Genomic DNA, 19162 nt, shown 5'->3' on the forward strand with positions numbered 1-19162 from the left:
TCTTATTTTTATTTAAATTCAATTAATTAACATATAATGTATTAGTTTCAGTAGTAGAGTTCAGTGATTCATCAGTTGTATTTGACACCCAGTGCTCATTATATCACATGTCCTCCTCAATGCCCATCACCAAATTACCCCATCCTGCCTCCTCCACCCAGCAACCTTCAGTTTGTTTCCTGAGATTAAGAGTCTCTTATGGTTTGTCTCCCTCTCTGGTTCTGTCTTGTTTCATTTTTCCCTCCCTTCCCCCCACAACCCCCCACCCTGTCTCTCAAATTCCTCATATCAGAGAGATCATATGATAATTGCCTTTCTCTCATTGACTTATTTTGTTCAGCATAATACCCTCTAGTTCTATCTACTTATGGTTTGTCTCCCTCTCAGATTACATCTGGTTTTATTTTACCCCTCTCCCTTCCTCCATGCTCCTCTGTTTTGTTTCTTAAATTCCACATATGAGTGAAATCATATGATAATTGTCTTTGACAATTTTTTTATTGTGTTGTGTTGGTCACTATACAATACATCACTAGTTTTTGATAAAATGTTCCATGATTCATTGTTTGCATATAACGCCCAGTGCTCCACGCTATACACGCCCTCCCTAATACCCACCACCAGGCTCACCCCCCCCACTCCCCTCCCCTCTAAAACCCTCAGTTTGTTTCCCAGAGTCCACAGTCTCTCATGGTTCATCTTTCCCTTGACTGACTAATACCCTCTAGTGCCATCCACATCATCGCAAATGGCAAGATTTCGTTTTTTTGATGGCTGAGTAATATTCCATTGTGTGCGTGTATGTGTGTGTGTGTATACCTTCTTTATCCATTCATCTGTCAGTGGACTTCTGAGCTCTTTCCATAGTTTGGCTATTGTGGACATTGATGGTTATAAACATTGGGGTGCAGGTGCCCCTTCAGATCACTAGATTTGTATCTTTAGGGTAAATACCTATAGTGCAATTGCTGGGTCATAGGGTAGCTCTGTTTTCAACTTTTTGAGGAATCTCCATACTGTTTTCCAGAGTGGCTGCAGCAGCTTGCTTTCCTACCAACAGTGTAGGAGGGTTCCTCTTTCTCCGCATCCTTGCCGGCATCTGTCATTTCCTGACTTGTTAATTTTAGCCATTCTGACTGGTGTGAGGTGGTAGCTCATTGTGGTTTTGATTTGTATTTCCCTGATGCCGAGTGGTGTTGAGCACTTTTTCATGTGTCTGTTGGCCATCTGGATGTCTTCCTTACACAAATATCTGTTCATGCCTTCTGCCCATTTCTTGATTAGATTATTTGTTCTTTGGGTGTTGTGTTTGATAAGTTCTTTTTTTTAAAATTTTATTTACTTGAGAGAGAGTGAGAGAGAAAAAGAGAGCACGAAGAGGGGAAAGGGTCAGAGGAAGAAGCAGGCTCCCCACCAGGGAGCCGGATGTGGGACTTGATCCCAGGACTCCAGGATCATGACCTGAGCTGCAGGCAGTTGCTTAATCAACTGAACCATCCAGGCGCTCTGAGTTTGATAAGTTCTTTATAGATTTTGGATACTAGCCCTTTATCTGATATGTTGTTTGCAAATATCTTCTCCCATTCTGTCAGTTGTCTTTTGGTTTTGTTGACCGTTTCCTTTGCTGTGCAAAAACTTTTGATCTTGATGAAGTCCCAGTAGTTCATTTTTGCCCTCTTCCTTGCCTTTGGCAATGTTTGTAGGAAGAAGTTGCTGCGGCTGAGGTTGAAGAGGTTGCTGCCTGTGTTCTCCTCAAGGATTTTGATGGATTCCTGTTTCACATTGAGGTCCTTCATCCATTTTGAGTCTATTTTTGTGTGTGGTGTAAGAAAAGGGTCCTGTTTCATTTTTCTGCATGTGGCTGTCCAAGTTTACCAACACCATTTGTTGAAGAGACTGTCTTTTTCCATTGGACATTCTTCCCTGCTTTGTCAAAGATTAGTAGACCATAGAGTTGAGGGTGTATTTCTGGGCTCTCTATTCTGTTCCATTGACCTGTATGTCTGTTTTTGTGCCAGTACCATACTGTCTTGATGATAACAACTTTGTAATAGAGCTTGAAGTCTGGAATTGTGATGCCACCAACTTTGGTTGTGTTTCAACATTCCTCTGGCTATTAGAGGTCTTTTCTGGTTCCATATAAATTTTAGGATTATTTGTTCCATTTCTTTGAAAGACATTGATGGTACTTTGATAGGGATTGCATTAAACATGTAGATTGCTTTAGGTAGCATAGACATTTTCACAATATTTGTTCTTCCAATCCATGAGCATGGAACATTTTTCCATTTCTTTGTGTCTGCCTCAATTTCTTTCAAGAGTACTTTATAGTTTTCTGAGTACAGATTTTTTCCCTCTTTGGTTAGGTTTGTTCCTAGGTATCTTACGGTTTTTGGGTGCAGTTGTAAATGGGATCAACTCCTTAATTTCTCTTTCTTCTGTCTTGCTGTTGGTGTATAGAAATGCAACTGATTTCTGTGCATTGATTTTATATCCTGACACTTGACTGAATTCCTGTACAAGTTCTAGCAGATTTGGAGTGGAATCTTTTGGGTTTTCCATATAAAGTATCATATCATCTGCAGAGAGTGATAGTTTGACTTCTTTGCCTGTTTGGATGCCTTTAATTTCTTTTTGTTGTCTGATTTCTGAGGCTAGGACTTATAGTATATGTTGAATAGTAGTGGTGATAATGGACATCCCTGCCGTGTTCCTGACCTTAGCAGAAAAGCTCTCAGTTTTTCTCCATTGAGAATGATACTTGCTGTGGGTTTTTCACAGATGGCTTTGATGATATTGAGGTATGTACCCTCTATCCCTACAGTTTGAAGAGTTTTGATCAAGAAAGGATGCTGTATTTTGTTAAATGCTTTTTCAGCATCTGCTGAGAGGATCATATGGTTCTTATTCTTTCTTTTACTAATGTATTGTATTACAGTGATTGATTTGCAGATGTTGAACCAACCTTGCAGCCCAGGAATAAATCCCACTTGGTCGTGGTGAATAATCCTTTTAATGTACCATTGGATTTTATTGGCTAGTATTTTGGTAAGAATTTTCACATCTGTGTTCATCAAGGATATTGGTCTGTAATTCTCCTTTCTGATGGGGTCTTTGTCTGGTTTTGCGATCAGAGTAATGCTGGCCTCATAAAATGAGTTTGGAAATTTCCTTCCATTTCTATTTTTTAGAACAGTTTCAGGAGAATAGCTGTTAATTCTTCTTTAAATGTTAGAATTCCCCTGGGAAGCCGTCTGGCCCTGGGCTCTTGTTTGTTTGGAAATTTTTGATGACTGCTTCAATCTCCTTACTGGTTATGGGTCTGTTCAGGTTTTCTGTTTCTTCCTCGTTCAGTTTTGGTAGTTTATATATCTCTAGGAATGCATCGATTTCTTCCAGATTGTCAAATTTGTTGGCGTAGAGTTGCTCCAAGTATGTTCTTATAATTGTTTGTATTTCTTTGGTGTTGGTTGTGATCTCTCCTCTTTCATTCATGATTTTAATTATTTGGGTCCTTTCTCTTTTCTTTTTAATAAGTGTGTCCAGGGAATTATCAATCTTACTTATTCTTTCAAAGAACCAGCTCCTAGTTTCGTTGATTTGTTCTACTGGTTGTTTTTTTTTTTCTTTTTTTTTTGGTTTCTATTTCATTGATTTCTGCTTTGATCTTTATTATTTCTCTTCTCCTTCTGGGTTTAGGCTTTCTTTGCTCTTCTTTCTCCAGCTCCTTTAGGTGTAGGGTTAGGTTGTGTATTTGAGAACTTTCTTGTTTCTTGAGAAAGGCTTGTATCACTATATACTCTCCTCTCAGGACTGCCTTTGCTGTGTTCCATAGATTTTGAACAGTTGTGTTTTCATTATCATTTGTTTCTATGATTTTTTTCAATTCTTCTTTAATTTCCTGGTTGCCCCATTCATTCTTTAGTAGGATGCTCTTTAGCCTCCATGTATTTGAGTTCTTTCCAACATTCCTCTTGTGATTGAGTTCTAGCTTCAGAGCACTGTGGTCTGAAAATATGCAGGGAATGATCCCAATCTTTTGGTACCTGATTTGTGACCCAGGATGTCATCTATTTTGGAGAATGTTCCATGTGCACTAGAGAAGAATGTGTATTCTGTTGCTTTGGGATGGAATCTTCTGAATATATGTGTGATGTCCATCTGGGCCAGTGTGTCATTTAAGGCCTTTATTTCCTTGTTGATCTTTTGCTTGGATGATCTGTCCGTTTCAGTGAGGGGGGTGTTAAAGTCCCCTACTATTGTATTATTGTCCATGTGTTTCTTTGATTTTGTTATTAATTGGTTTATATAGTTGGCTGCTCCCATGTTAGGGGCATAGAGATTTAAAATTATTAGATCTTCTTGTTAGACAGACCCTTTGAGTATGATATAGTGTCCTTCCTCATCTCTTATTGTAGTCTTTTGCTTAAAATCTAATTTATCTGATCTAAGGATTGCCACCCCAGCTTTCTTTTGATGTCCATTAACATGGTAAATTGTTTTCCACCCCCTCACTTTAAATCTGGAGGTGTCTTCGGGTCTAAAATGAGTTTCTTGTAGGCAGCATATTGATGGGTTTTGTTTTTTTATCCATTGACGGGTTTTATTTTTGTATCCATTCTGATACCCTCTGTCTTTTGATTGGGGCATTTAGCCCATTTACATTCAGGGTAACTATTGGAAGATATGAATTTAATGCCATTGTTTGCCTGTAAGGTGACTGTTACTGTATATTGTCTCTGTTCCTTTCTGGTCTACTACTTTTAGGGTCTCTCTTTGCTTAGAGGACCCCTTTCAATATTTCCTTTAGGGATGGTTTGGTGTTTGCAAATTCTTTCAGTTTTTGTTTGTCCTGGAAGCTTTTTATCTTTCCTTCTATTTTCAATGATAGCCTAGCTGGATATAGTATTCTTGGCTGCATGTAGTGCTCTGAATATATCCTGCCAGTTCTTTATGGCCTGCCAGGTCTCTGTGGATAAGTCTGCTTCCAATCTAATATTTTTACTATTGTATGTTACAGATTTCTCTTCCCGAGCTCCTTTCAGGATTTTCGCTTTGTCACTAAGACTTGTAAGTTTTACTATGAGATGAAGGGGTGTGGACCTAATTTTATTGATTTTGAGAGGGGTTCTCTGTGCCTCCTGGATTTTCATGCTTGTTCCCTTTGCCATATTAGGGAAATTCTCTACTATAATTTGCTCCAGTATACCTTCTGCCCCCCACCTCTTTCTTCTTCTGGAATCCCAATTATTCTAATATTATTTTGTCTTATGGTATCACTTATCTCTCGAATTCTCCCCTCGTGGTCCAGTGGTTGTGTGTCTCTCTTTTGCTCAGCTTCTTTATTTTCTATCATTTGGTCTTCTATATCACTAATTCTCTCTTCTGCCTCATTTATCCTAGCAGCAAGAGCCTCCAGTTTTGATTGTACCTCATTAGTAGCTTTTTTGATTTCTGCTTGGTTAGATTTTAGTTCTTTTATTTCTCCAGAAAGGGCTTTTTTTTTCCTCCAGGCATGGTTTCTCTGATATGTTCCATGCCTTTTTCGAGCCCAGCTAGCACCTTGATAATCGTCATTCTGAACTCGAGTTCTGACATATTATCAATGTCCGTATTGATTAGGTCCCTAGCTTTTGGTATTGCCTCTTGTTCTTTTTTTTGTAGTGAGATTGCTGCCTTGTCATTTTATCCAGAGAAGAGTATATGAACGAGAGAATAAAATACTAAAAGGCCGGCAAAGACCCCAGAAAAATGTACGCTAACCAAATCCAAAGAGACCCCAAATTGGGGGGAGAATAAAAGGGGTAAAAAGAAGCTTAAATTTTTTTTTTAAATTAAAAAGTAAAATAAATAAATATATATATATATATATATATATATATATATATATATATGACTGATATATAGAACACAGCCACCCACTTGATTTTTGGTGTAGTTTGGTCTCTTAGAAGAAACTACCTCCCAAAATGTTAAAGAAAGAAAGAAAGATATATATATATATATATATATATATCACGATGAAGGGATGGAATATGACTATAAAGATAAAAAATTAAAAAATATTCTAAAAAAGGAATTGATAAGTTAAGTTGGTGGAAAAAGAAAGAAAAAGATAATGGAGAGAATTTGCTCAGGCTGGAGACTAGAACAAAGCTCTGTGCTAGATTTGGGGTATATTTTGATCTATTAGAAAAAATTGTATTACAAAATTTTTTAGAAGAAAAAAACCCCGTATGTATTCAAAAAATAAAGTTACAAACAATGAAGGATAAAATATGACTATAATAATGAAGGTTTAAAAAGGTTTTTTTTAGAAAGGTATTGTTAAGATAAACTTGTTAAAAGGGTAAGAGGAAAAGTTTAAAAAATTAGAATAAGAAAAAAATAAAATTAAAAAAATTTTATTAACTTTGCAAGACTAAAGAATCATAGGGAGAAAGCCGTGAGTTCCATGCTTTGCTTTTCCCACCTCTGGAATTCCGCTGTTCTTGGTGAGTGACCTTGGCCTTGGCTGGATGTTCTTGCTGATCTTCTAAGGGAGAGGCCTGTTGTAGTGATTCTCAAGTGTCTTTGCCTGAGGCGGAATTGCACTGCCCTTGCCAGGGCTGGGCTATGTGATATGCTTGGGTTCGCTCTTGGGAGCTTTTGTTCCTTGATCGCTTTCTGTAGAGCTCTGGAGGACAGGAATGAAAGTGGCGACCTCCCACTCTCTGGCTCAGAGGAGCCAAGAGCTCGGGGCCCCACTCCTCAGTGCACCCTTGGAGAAAAGCAGTCAATCACTCCCGTCTTTGTGGTCTCTGGTCACTCTCTGACCTCATCCAGCCTGTGACCGAGTGTTTCTGTCTCTGGCACACAGCCCTGTTTGGAGTCTCCAAACCCAGCAGATTCCTGCCGCTCTGCTCTTCTGGCGGAGGAAGGTGGGTCTCCCCGGATCTGCCACTTGTGGGGTCCCGGCTCAAAGAACAGTGGCCCGACTGTGCTGCAAATCACAGTTTAGGGTAACCCCAAGCTGAGAGCTCACTCCTCGGCTCTGTCTCTGTAGACGGCTTCCCCACTCTGATACCTGCGATCTCTGCTACAGTCAGATATCCGCGATCCTTCTGTGACCCCGCGGGACCTGAGACCACACCTTCCCCGTGAGGGCTCCACCCCTGCTTAGCCTCTGGAGCAATGTCCCTCAGTGGAGCAGACTTCTAAAGGTTCAGATTTTGTGGTTTCTTGCTCTACCACTTGCTGGGAGCTGGCCGCTCCCCGCCACGGTCTATCTTCCTGTCACTTCGGATTCACTTCTCCTCACCTCCTACCTTTCAGAAAGTGGTCAATTTTCTGTTTCTAGAATTGCTGCTCTTCTTCTCTATGATCTCCTATTGGGTCTGTAGGTGTTTGGAATGGTTTGGTAACTATCTAGCTGAACTCCTGTGACCTGATGTCATTTCAGTCATTTCTGCCATCTTGACTCCTCTCCCATTTTTAAAATTCTTGTTTAATTTTCTGGTTGACCCATTAGTTCCTAAGTTGGATGCTCTTTAACCTCCAAGTATTTGAGTTCCTTCCAACTTTCCTCCTGTGATTGAGTTCAAGTTTCAAAGCATTGTGGTCTGAAAATATACAGGGAATAATCCCAGTCTTTTGGTGCCCATTGAAACCTGATTTGTGACCCAGTATGTGATCTATTCTGGAGAATGTTCCATGTGCCCTTGAGAAGAATGTATATTCTGTTGCTTTAGGAGGGAATGCTCTGAATATATCTGTGAAGTCCATCTGGTCCAGTGTGTCATTCAAAGCCACTGTTTCTGGGGCACATGGGTGGCTCAGCCATTATGTGTCTGTCTTTCGGCTCAGATAGTGATCCCAGAATCCTGGGAATGAGCCCCGCATCAGGCTCCCTGCTCAGCAGGAAGCCTGTTTCTCTCTCTCCCACTTCCCTTTGCTTGTGTTCCCTCTCTCACTGTGTCTCTCTCTGTCAAATAAATAAATAAAATCTTTTAAAAAAGCCCTTGTTTCCTTGTTGATCTTCTGCTTAGATGAGCTGTCCACTGCTGAGTGGAGTGTTAAAATCCCTACTTTCACTGTATTATTGTCAATGAATTTTTTGAATTTTGTTATTGTTTCATGTAATTGCCTGCTCCCAAGTTAGGAGAATAAATATTTACAATTGTTAGTTCTTGTTGCATAGACCCTTTAAGTATGCTATGGTGTCCTTCCTCATCTCTCACTACAGTTTTCGGTTTAAAATCTAATTTGGTAGAAGGATTGCTTTTTTTTCATCTCCATTATAGCATGATAAATGGTTCTCCACCCCCTCACTTTCATTCTGGGGATGTCTTTGGGTCTATACTGAGTCAGTTGTAGATGGTATATCAATGGGTCTTGCTTTTTTATCCAGTCTGATACCCTGTGTCTTTTGATTGGATCATTTTGGCCCATTTACATTCAGAGTAACTACTGAAAGATATGAATTTAGTACTATTGTATGCCCTTAAAGTCATTGTTCCTGTGTATTGTCTCTATTCCTTTCTGGTCTGTGTTACTTTTAGGCTGTCTTTGCTTACAGGATCCCTCTTAATATTTCTTGCAGGGCTGGTTTAGTGATCACGAATTCTTTTAGTTTCTGTTTGTCCTAGAAGCTCTTTATCTTTCCATCTATTCTGAATGACAACCTTGCTGGGTAAAGTATTCTTGGCTGCATATTTTTCTCATTTAGCACCCTGAATATATCATGTCAGTCCTCTCTGGCCTGCCAGGTGTCTGTGGATAGGTCTGTTGCCAGCCTTATGTTTCTACCTCTGTAGGTTAAGGACCTATTGTCTTGGGCTGGTTTCAGGATTTTCTCTTTGTCTCTGAAATTTGCAACCTTCACTATTATATGTCAAGGTGTTGACCTATTTTTATTGATTTTGAGGGGGTTCTCTGTGCCTCCGGGACTTGAATGCCTGTTTTCTTCCAGATTAGGACGTTCTCAGCTATAATTTGCTCAAATATATCTTCTGCCCCCCTTCCTCTTCCTCTGGAACCCCAATTATTCTAATATTGTTTCACTTTATGGTATCACTGATCTCTCTAGTTCTCCCCTTGTGGTCTAGTAGTTGTTTATCTCCTTTACCTCAGTTTCTTTATTCTCTATCATTTTATCTTCTGTCACTGATTCTCTCTTCTGCCTCATTATCCTAGTAGTTAGAGCCTCCATTTTTTCATTATAGCTCAGTAATAGTCATTTTTATTTCAACTTGATTAGATTTTAGTTTTTTATTTCTCCAGAAAGGGAGTCTCTAGTGTCTTTGCTTTATTCAAGCCCAGTTAGTATCTTTATAATCATTATTTTGAATTCTAGCTCTGATATTTTACTAATATCCATATTCGTTAAGTCTCTGGCAGTGAGTACGGCCTCTTGTTCTTTTCTCTGGGGTGGGTTTTTCTGTCTTGTCGTTTTGTCCAAAGAAGAATAGATGGATGAGAGAACAAAATACAAAAATGTCAACCATGAACCCAGCAAAATATACAGTAGATATACAGTAAACAAATCAGAAGAGAACACTAACCAAAAAAGGAAAAAAAAGAGAACATAATCAAACAGGTGGACAGAACAGGGTAACACACTAGGTCCTGGGTATATTTTGGTCTGTTAGGTTAGAAGAAACTAGAACCCAAGTTGTAAAGAAAGAAAAACCTATATATGCAAAAATAAAATTGAAAACAATGAAAGGGAGCTAAAGATGAAGAATGTATACATATATATACACACACACATATATATGCATATATATATAACACATAAAATTGAAAATTAAAAAAGACTTTTAAAAAGAGTTGGTAACATAAGCAACTAGTTGAAAAGGAAAAAAAGAAATTTTAAGTTGAAAGACTAAAGAATCAGAAAAAAAATCTCAAAATTCTATATACTATTTTTCCCTAGTTCTGGAGTTTTGCAGTTCTGTGTGATCGTTAAACTTGGTATTAGTTGGATGTTCCCGCTGCTCTTCTGAGGGAGGGGCCTGCTGATTCTCAGGTGTCTTTGCCTGGGCGGAGTTGCACCACCCTTGTCAGGGCTCAGTGTAAGCTGCTCCAGATTGCTCTATGTGGCTTTTGTTCCCTGAAGGCCTGCAGTGCCACTTTAGAGGATGAAAATAAAAATGGTGGCATCCTGTTCTCCAGCCCTTGAGCTGAATGATACTGTCCCCCACTCTTCAGTGGCTTTTCCTCAGGGAAGAGCAGTCAGTCAGTTTTGTCTCCCTGGTTTCCATCCACACTCTTGTATTCACCCAGACTGTAACCAAGGATTTTTATCTCGGCACTGACTCCCTTTTGGGTCTCCAAACCCTTCAGATTCCTGTGGTGCTCACCCATACCACTCTTCCCCAGGAGAAGGAGGAGGGTCTTGTGGTTCTGCTGCTTGCTGGGCCCCTACTTGGAGAGCGGTCACCTGATTGTGCCACAGTTGCTGGTTTATCACAAAACTGAGCTGCAAGCCTACTCTTGGGCTCACTGATTGCAGCTGGCTTCCCTGTGCTAACGCTTGAAATCTCTGCTGCACTCAGGCATTCCCATTCTTTCTGTGACCCTGGGGATCCTGAGACCACACTGTCCCACATAGGATTCTGCATCTTAATGCCTTTCAGGCAGGGAAGTCCCTCACCATAGCAGAATTCTAAAAGTTCCAATTTTGCAGTCCACTGCTATATCACTGTCCGGTAGCTCACTGATTGAGGCTCCCTACCCCGTGGTTTATTTTCTGATATGTTGGCTCAGATTCACTTCTTCATACCTCCTACCGTGCAAAAACTGGTTGCTATTCTATTGGTAGAATTTAAGCAATTCTTTCTTTAGATCTGAGGTTGAGTCCACAGGTGTTCAGAATAATTTGACCACTATCTAGCTGAATTCCAAGAAACAGATGAAACTAGGGTCCCCTATTCCTCCACCATCTTCTTCCTTCTTGGCCTCTTGTGATGTGTTTGTCTGATATTGCTATCAGTAAAACTGACCTCATACAATAAGTTGAGAAGTGTTACTTCCACTTCTGTTTTGGAAGAGTTTTGAAAAACTGGTGTAATTTCTTCTTGACATATTTGGTACAATTCACCTTTGAAGTGATCTGAACATGGGTTTCTCCCTGTGCAAAGTATAAAAATTACGTATTCAGAGGTTCCAGCCCAACATGGTGACATGGGAGGATCCTGATCTCACCTCCTTCATGGAGCCCACCAAATTACACCTGTTTACAGAGCATTCCTCCTGAGGAGGAACTGAGGGCGAACTGATCAGCTTCTGTACAAAAAAAGAGAGAACAGCAAACGACAATAGCAAGAGAGGTGGAGACACAGTAATGAAGGGAACCCCTACCCCAGATGCTGCAAACTGCGGTGGTGAGAGATAGTGCTGAGGGACTGGGAGCACAGTCATCTGTCCTTGGGCACAGAAAAAAAGCCATGGTTTAAAAGAGAAATTAGCTCACAAAATAGAACTAGAACTCCACCAAACAACAGAATAGCTGCTGGAACGCTCTGGGTCAGAGGAACTGATAAGCGACCTGGTTTATGCTCCCCCTTCCCCTTGAAAGCACTGACCCGAAGACAGTCTGGACACCGTAGCTGGTTTGAGGTTTCAGTGAGCCCCGGAACCCTTACCTTACATCAACCCTGAACTCCTGGGACACAGAAAAAACACAGTTTAAAAGAGCATAATTGAGCATATAAAAGAGCCACCACCAGAACTCCACCAAATGGTAAGGGAGCTACTGGAACAGTCTCTGGGTGGGAGAGGCTGACAGACGTGGTCTCTTCTCCCCACTCCACCTTGAGAGCACAAACCAGTAAACAGTTTTGGCACCAGTTTGGTCTGCTTTGCGTCAGTGAGCCACAGGCCTCTAGCCCACATCAGCCCCAGCCATCCCAGCAAGGTGGCCACAGAGCAGTGCCCACGGGGATACCCGCGGTTAGTGCTCAGTACAGCTCCAGCCGCTGTGCCAAGGTGACACAGGTTCAAGGCACCCCAGAACACTCGAGGATCATACCACTTTGGCTTCAGATAGCTTGCTAGGGAACCTCCAAAGCAGAGTGCTCTGGAACCTCCCGTCTGATGTCTGCTTTGGATCCAGCTGCCCCACCAGGGTACCCCTGTGTGGAGCACCCTATAACACCCCTGTCCATGCCAGCCTCAGCTCCGTTCACCTGGACAAGGCACCCACTACATCAAGTACCCCAGGACACCCCAGCTTGCACCCACCTTAGCTTCAGCTGTCCCACCAGGGCATACTTCGTGCGGAGAGCCCAGGGACCACACCAGTCCATGTCCACTTCAGATTTAGCCATCCTACCGGGATGCCCTGCACGGAGCACCCCAAGACCCCCTGACACATACCCTGCCTTAGCTCCAGTTGCCCTTCCAGGGTACCCCCTGTGCAGAGTCCTGGAACATCCTCATTTATATCCACTTCAGCTTCAGCTCTCCTGCCAAGATGGCCTCTCTGCATAGATCCCCAGGACACCCCGGCTTGCATCCCCTTCAGCTTCAGGTAATCCTGTCAGGGAACCCTCTGAATGGAGAGCCCAGGGACCTTCCGGCCCCCACAGTCCCAGCTCCAGCCACCTTGCCAGGGCACCCCCACATGGAAAACTCAAAATACCCGGGGTAGCCCCCACCTGCTGTGTGGAGAGCCCAGGGACTATACTGACCTGCACCCACTTGAAGCTTTAGCTCTTCTGCCAGGGTGCCCACTGTGTGGAGAGCCCTGGGACCCCCAACTCATGCCAGCCACAGCTCCAGCCAGCTAGCAGAAATCACCAAGCATACACCGTCTACACAGGGGCAACCAGACACAAGGCCGTTCCTTCAATTTTAGAAGTAGCTGTTCCACCTAATGCATAGAAACAAACATAGAAAGTTAAACAAAAGGGGAGACAAGGTAACATTTCTTATTTCTCCAAGAGAAATAAGACAAAACATCAGTAAAATAACGAAACGAAATGGAGATAAGCAATATGCCTGATAAAACATTTAAAGTAATGATTGTAAAGAGCTCACCGGTCTGAAGAGAAGAGTGGAAGAACTGAGTGAAACCTTTATTAAAGAGATATAGAATATAAAAAAGAACCAATCAGAGTTGAAGAATACAATAACTTCCATAAAAAATACCCTAGAGGGAATCAACAGTACGTCAGGGATGCAAAAGAACATATCAGTGATCTGGAAGACAGGGTAATGGAAAGCACCCAAAGCAAATAGCAAAAGGAGAAAAGAATAATTTGGAAACGTGGAGATAGGTTAAGGGATCTTTTGGACAACATCAGACAAACACATGTTCACATTACAGGGATCCCAGAAGAAGAAGAAAGAGACAGAAAACTTACTTGGGAAAATAATAGTTGAAAACTTCAGTAACCTAGGGAAGGAACTAGACATCCAGTTTCAAGAATCACCAGAGAATTCCAAACAGGGTGAACTGAACAAGGTCCACACCATGACACACAATAAGTAAAATGTCAAAGATTAAAGATAGAGAATTTTAAAAGCAACAATAAAGAAGCAAAAACTTACCTACAAGAGAAATCCTATTTTTCAGGGGAGACTTTGCAGGCCAGAAGGGAGTGGAATGATATATTGAAGTGCTGAAGGGAATCCAAAAAACCTACAACCAAGTATACCCTGTCTGTCAAGGTTATCATTCATAATCAAGGAGAGATAAAGAATTTCCCAGACAAATAAAAGTTAAAATGAGTTTATCATCACTAAACTAGCCTTACAAAAATGTTAAAGGGACTTCTCTAAGTGGAAAAGAAAAGACCATAAGTAGACATAAGAAAATTATGAATAAAAGGATGTAAAATATGACAGCATATACTAAATTGTGGAGGAGGGATTAAAAACGTTTTTTTAGAATGTGTTTGAACTTAAATGACAGTCAATTTAATATAGGCTGCTATATACTTAGGATGTTATATATGAACCTCACGGTAACCACAAACTCAAAACCTGTAAGAGATACACAAAAAATAGAAAGCCACACATAACAGTACGGAAATTCATCTGTCACAATGAAAGAGCAGGAGAAGAAGAAAGGAACGGAGAAGAAGTACAAAATCAACCAGAAAACCACAAAATGGCAATAACTATATACCTATGAATAATTACTTTGATTGTAATTGCCTGCATGCTCCAATCAAAAGAAGTATTGTGGTAGAATGGATAAAAACACAAGATCCATTTTTATGCTGCCTACCAGAGACTCACCTTAGACCTCAAGGCACAGTCTGAAAGTGAAGGGATGAGAAAACATCTACCATGAAAATGGAATTGGGGGAAAAAAGGCTGGGGTAGCAATACTTATATCAGACAAAATAGGCTTTAAAACAAAGAGTGGCAGAACAAACTCTACAACTAATGACAGAGAAGAGGCCACATTGAAGACGGTAGGAAGGGGGGAGATGTGCAGAATGAAATGGACCACAGTGAGGGGCACCTAGTGGCTCAGTGGGTTGAGCCTCTGCCTTCGGCTCAGATCATGGTCCCAGGGTCCTGGGATCGAGCCCCGCATCAGGCTCTCTGCCCAGCGAGGAGTCTGCTTCCCCCTCTCTCTCTTCTTGCCTCTCTGCCTACTTGTGATCTCTGTCTGTCAAATAAATAAATAAAATCTTAAAAAAAAAAAAAGAAATGGACCACAGTGATCTGTGGTGGGTTGGGGAGGGAGCCATGGGTGTAAAGCACAGAGAAAAACAGACTATCACACTGAGAGTGTGCATGGGGAAGATGAATCCAGATAACATTTGACTTTGGAAGCTAGAAGGGCCAAATATCATGAGTTCTTATAACCAGCGAGACTTAAGCCCAGGAAATTAAAAAAATTGGGGCTCCAGGGGCACCTGGGTGGCTCAGTCTTTAAGCATCTGACTTCAGTTCAGGTCAGGATCTCAGGGTTCTGGGATTGAGCCCTGAATTGGGCTCCCTGCTTAGTGGGAGGCCTACTTCTCTCTCTCCCACTCCCCCTGCTTGTGTTCCCTCTCTCACTGTTTCTCTCAGTCAAATAAACAAATAAATAAATATTTTTTAAAAAAATAAATAATAAAAATTTGGGCTCAGTTATGGAAGAGCCTGGAGGATAAGAGGAAACTGAATCTCTCCACCCCTCCGAAAGAGATAACACAATGAACTGCCTGTGGAGATACAGCATAGAAGCAGCAGTTTGGAAAAATGCCTGGGACATATGGGAGGGAGAGTAGTTTATTCATTTCAGAGTGTGTACCAGAGAATCAGGGATGGCTGCAGACTTTTCCAGGAACAAAGTAGCTCACAGGCCCCATCTTCCATCCCCACACCCCAGCATAAAGACATGGTGCTTGGGGGAACCAGACGCTAGAGGAAATAGAGGAGTGAATTAGTGACCTGGGAGACAGAGTAATGGGAAGTAACTAGGCTCAGCAGCTGCATGAAAAAGGTTGCGTAAAATGAAAATAGTCTTACGGAACTCAGTGACTCCGTTAAGCATAATACTCACATTATAGGGATCCCAGAAGAAGGGGTATAAAATATGTTTGAAGAAATAATAGCTGAAAACTTTCCTAATCTATGGAAGGAAACATATCCAGATGCAGGAGGCACAGAGATTCCCCCCAAAAATCATCCCAAGGAGGTCCACACCAAGACACATAGTAACTAAAATGGCAAAAAGTAGTGATAAAGAGAACTTTAAAAGCAGCAGAATAGAAGACAGTTACACACAAGGGAAAACCCATAAGTGTATCAGTTGATGTTTCAGTTGAAACTTTGCAGACCCATGGCATGATAAATTCAAAGGGCCAAAAAGAAAAAATCTGCAGCCAAGAATACTCTGTTTAGCAAGGCTATCATTCAGAATAGGAGAGAGAAAGTTTCCCAGAAATGAAAACTGAAGGAGTTCATTACCACTAAACCAGCCCTATAAGAAATATTAAAGCGGACTCTCTGAGCAGAAAGGAAAGACCATAATTAACAGTAGGAAAAGTAGAAAACACAAAAGCAGTAAAAGTAAGTATATCTGTAAAAATCAGTCAAGAGATTAACAAAATGAAAGGACGTAATTATGACATTATATATATAAAACACGGAGGGAAGGGAAATGGAGAATGGGTTCACACTTAAATGACCATCAACCTCATGTAGACAACTATATGCAGAAGATACTATCTATGAACCTAATGGAAACCACAAATCAAAAACCAGTAATAGGTATGCAAAGAATACAGAGACAGGAATCCAAGTATATCCCTAAGGAAAGCCAGCAAACTATGAAAAACAGAAGAGAGGATCAGAGAACTAGATAAACAACCACAAAACTACCAGAATGACAATAAGTACATACCTATCAGTATTTACTTTTAATGTAAGTGGACTAAACATTCCAATCAAAAGATACAGGGAGACAGAGTGGATAATAAAATAAGAACCATCTATATGCTGCCTATAAAGAGACTCATTTCAGACCTAAAGATACCTGCAGACTGAAAGTGAGGGAGTGGAGAAACAATCATCATGCAAATGGATGTTTAAAGAAAGCCAGATTAGTAATACTTACATCAGAAAATTGGACTTTAAAACAAAGCCTGTAACAAGAGACAAAGGAGGACACTATATAATAATGGGAAAATCCCATAAAAAGATATACCAATTGTAAACATTTATGTGCCCAAAATGGGAACACCCAAATACATAAAACAGAAAGGAACTAATTGGTCATAATACAATAATAGTAGGGGACTTTAACACCCCACTTACATCAATGGACAGATCTATCCATTCAGAAAGTCAACAAGAAAACAGTGGCTTTGAATGACACATTGGAACAAATGGATTTTTTTTAAATTTTTTATTTATTTTTAGTGTTCCAGAATTCATCGTTTATGCACCACACCCAGTGCTCCATGCCATATGTGCCCTCCATAATACCCACCACCAGGCTCACCCAACCTCCCACCCCCCCACCTCTCCAAAATCCTCACTTAGTTCCTCAGAGTCCACAGTCTCTCATGGTTCATTTCCCCCTCCAGTTTCCCCCAACTCCCTTTCTCCATTTCCCCATGTCTTCCGTGTTATTCCTTATGCTCCACAAATAAGTGAAACCATATGATAATTCACTCTGCTTGACTTATTTCACTCAGCATAATCTCTTCCAGTCCCGTCCATGTTGATACAAAGGTTGGGTATTCATCCTTTCTGATGGAGGCATAATACTCTATATTATATATGGACCACATCTTCTTTATCTATTTGTCTGTTGAGGGGCATCTTGGTTCTTTCTACAGTTTGGCAACTGTGGCCATCACTGCTGTGGACATTGGGGTACAGATGGCCCTTCTTTTCACTACATCTGTATCTTTGGGGTAAATACCCAGTAGTGCAATTGCGGGGTCATAGGGAAGCTCTATTTGTAATTTCTTAAAGAATCTCCACATCGTTTTCCAAAGTGGCTGTAGCAACCTGCATTCCCACCAACAGTGTGAGAGGGTTCCCCTTTCTCCACATCCTCTCCAACACACGTTGTTTACTGTCTTGTTAATTTTGGCCATTCTGACTGGTGTAAGGTGGTATCTCAATGTGGTTTTGATTTGAATCGCCCTGATGGCTAGTGATGATGAACATTTTTTCATGTGTCTGATAGCCATTTGTATGTCTTCATTGGAGAAGTGTCTGTTCATGTCTTCTGCCCATTTTCTGACATGATTATCTGTTTTTTGTGTGTTGAGTTTGAGGAGTTCTTTATAGATCCTGGATATCAACCTTTTGTCTGTACTGTCATTTGCAAATATCTTCTTCCATTCCATGGGTTACCTCTTTGTTTTGTGGACTCTTTCCTTTGCTGTGCAGAAGCTTTTGATCTTGATGAAGTCCCAAAAGTTCATTTTTGCTTTTGTTTCCTTTGCCTTTGGAGACATATCTTGAATGAAGTTGCTGTGGCCGATATCAAAGAGGTTGCTGCCTATGTTCTCCTCTAGAATTCTTTTATCCATTTCAAGTTTATCGTTGTGTATGGTGTAAGAGAATGGCTGAGTTTCATTCTTCTACACATAGCTGTCCAATTTTCCCAGCACCATTTATTAAAGAGACTTTGTTCCACTGTGTATTTTTTCCTGCTTTGTTGAAGATTAGTTGACCATAAAGTTGAGAGTCCATATCTGGGCTCTCTACTCTGTTCCACTGGTCTATGTGTCTATTTTTATGTCAGCACCATGCTGTCTTGGTGATCACAGCTTTGTAGTAAAGCTTGAAATCAGGCAACGTGATGCCCCCATTTTTGTTTTTCTTTTTCAACATTTCCTTAGCAATTCGGGGTCTCTTCTGATTCCATACAAATTTTAGGATTGTTTGCTCCAGCTCTTTGAAAAATGCCAGTGGAGGGGCACCTGGGTGGCTCGGTGGGTTAAAGCCTCTGCCTTCGGCTCAGGTCATGATCCCAGGGTCCTGGGATCGAGCCCCGCATTGGGCTCTCTGCTCAGCGGGGAGCCTGCTTCCTCCTCTCTCTCTGCCTGCCTCTCTGTCTACTTGTGATCTCTGTCTGTCAAATAAATAAAATAAAATCTTTAAAAAAAATGCCAGTGGAATTTTGATTGGAATGGCATTGAAATTATAGATTGCTCTAGGCAGTATAGACATTTAATCAATATTTATTCTTCTGATCCATGAGCATGGAATGGTCTTCCATCTTTTTGTGTCTTCTTCAATTTCTTTCATTCATGAGTGTTCTGTAGTTCCTTGAGTACAGATCCTTTCCCTCTTTGGTTGGGTTTATTCCCAGGTATCTGATGGTTCTTGGTGCTATAGTAAATGGAATTGATTCTCTAATTTCTCTTTCTGTATTTTCATTGTTAGAGTATAAGAAAGCAACTGATTTCTGTACATTGATTTTGTATCCTGCCACGTTACTGAATTGCTGTATGAGTTCTAGTAGTTTGGGGGTGGAGTCTTTTGGGTTTTCCATATAAAGTATCATGTCATCTGTGAAGAGAGTTTGACTTCTTCACTGCGAATCTGAATATCTTTTATTTCTCTTTGTTGTCTGATTGCTGTTGCTAGGACTTCTAACACTATGTTGAACAAGAGTGGTGAGAGTGGGCATCCTTGTCGTGATCCTGATCTCAAAGGGAAGGCTGTCAGCTTTTCCCCATTGAGGATGATATTCGCTGTGGGTTTTTTA

At 40.9% G+C, this 19162-nt stretch overlaps 1 protein-coding gene across 1 annotated transcript in view; it reads left to right on the forward strand.

Moving 5' to 3' along the window:
• The window catches only part of VAMP7 (vesicle associated membrane protein 7), a 70705-nt gene that overhangs the window by 33594 nt on the left and 17949 nt on the right, over window positions 1-19162 (forward strand). The gene's annotated exons all lie outside the window — the stretch shown is intronic.

Source organism: Martes martes (genome assembly GCF_963455335.1).
Source record: "Martes martes genome assembly, chromosome: X".
Classification (NCBI taxonomy): domain Eukaryota; kingdom Metazoa; phylum Chordata; class Mammalia; order Carnivora; family Mustelidae; genus Martes; species Martes martes.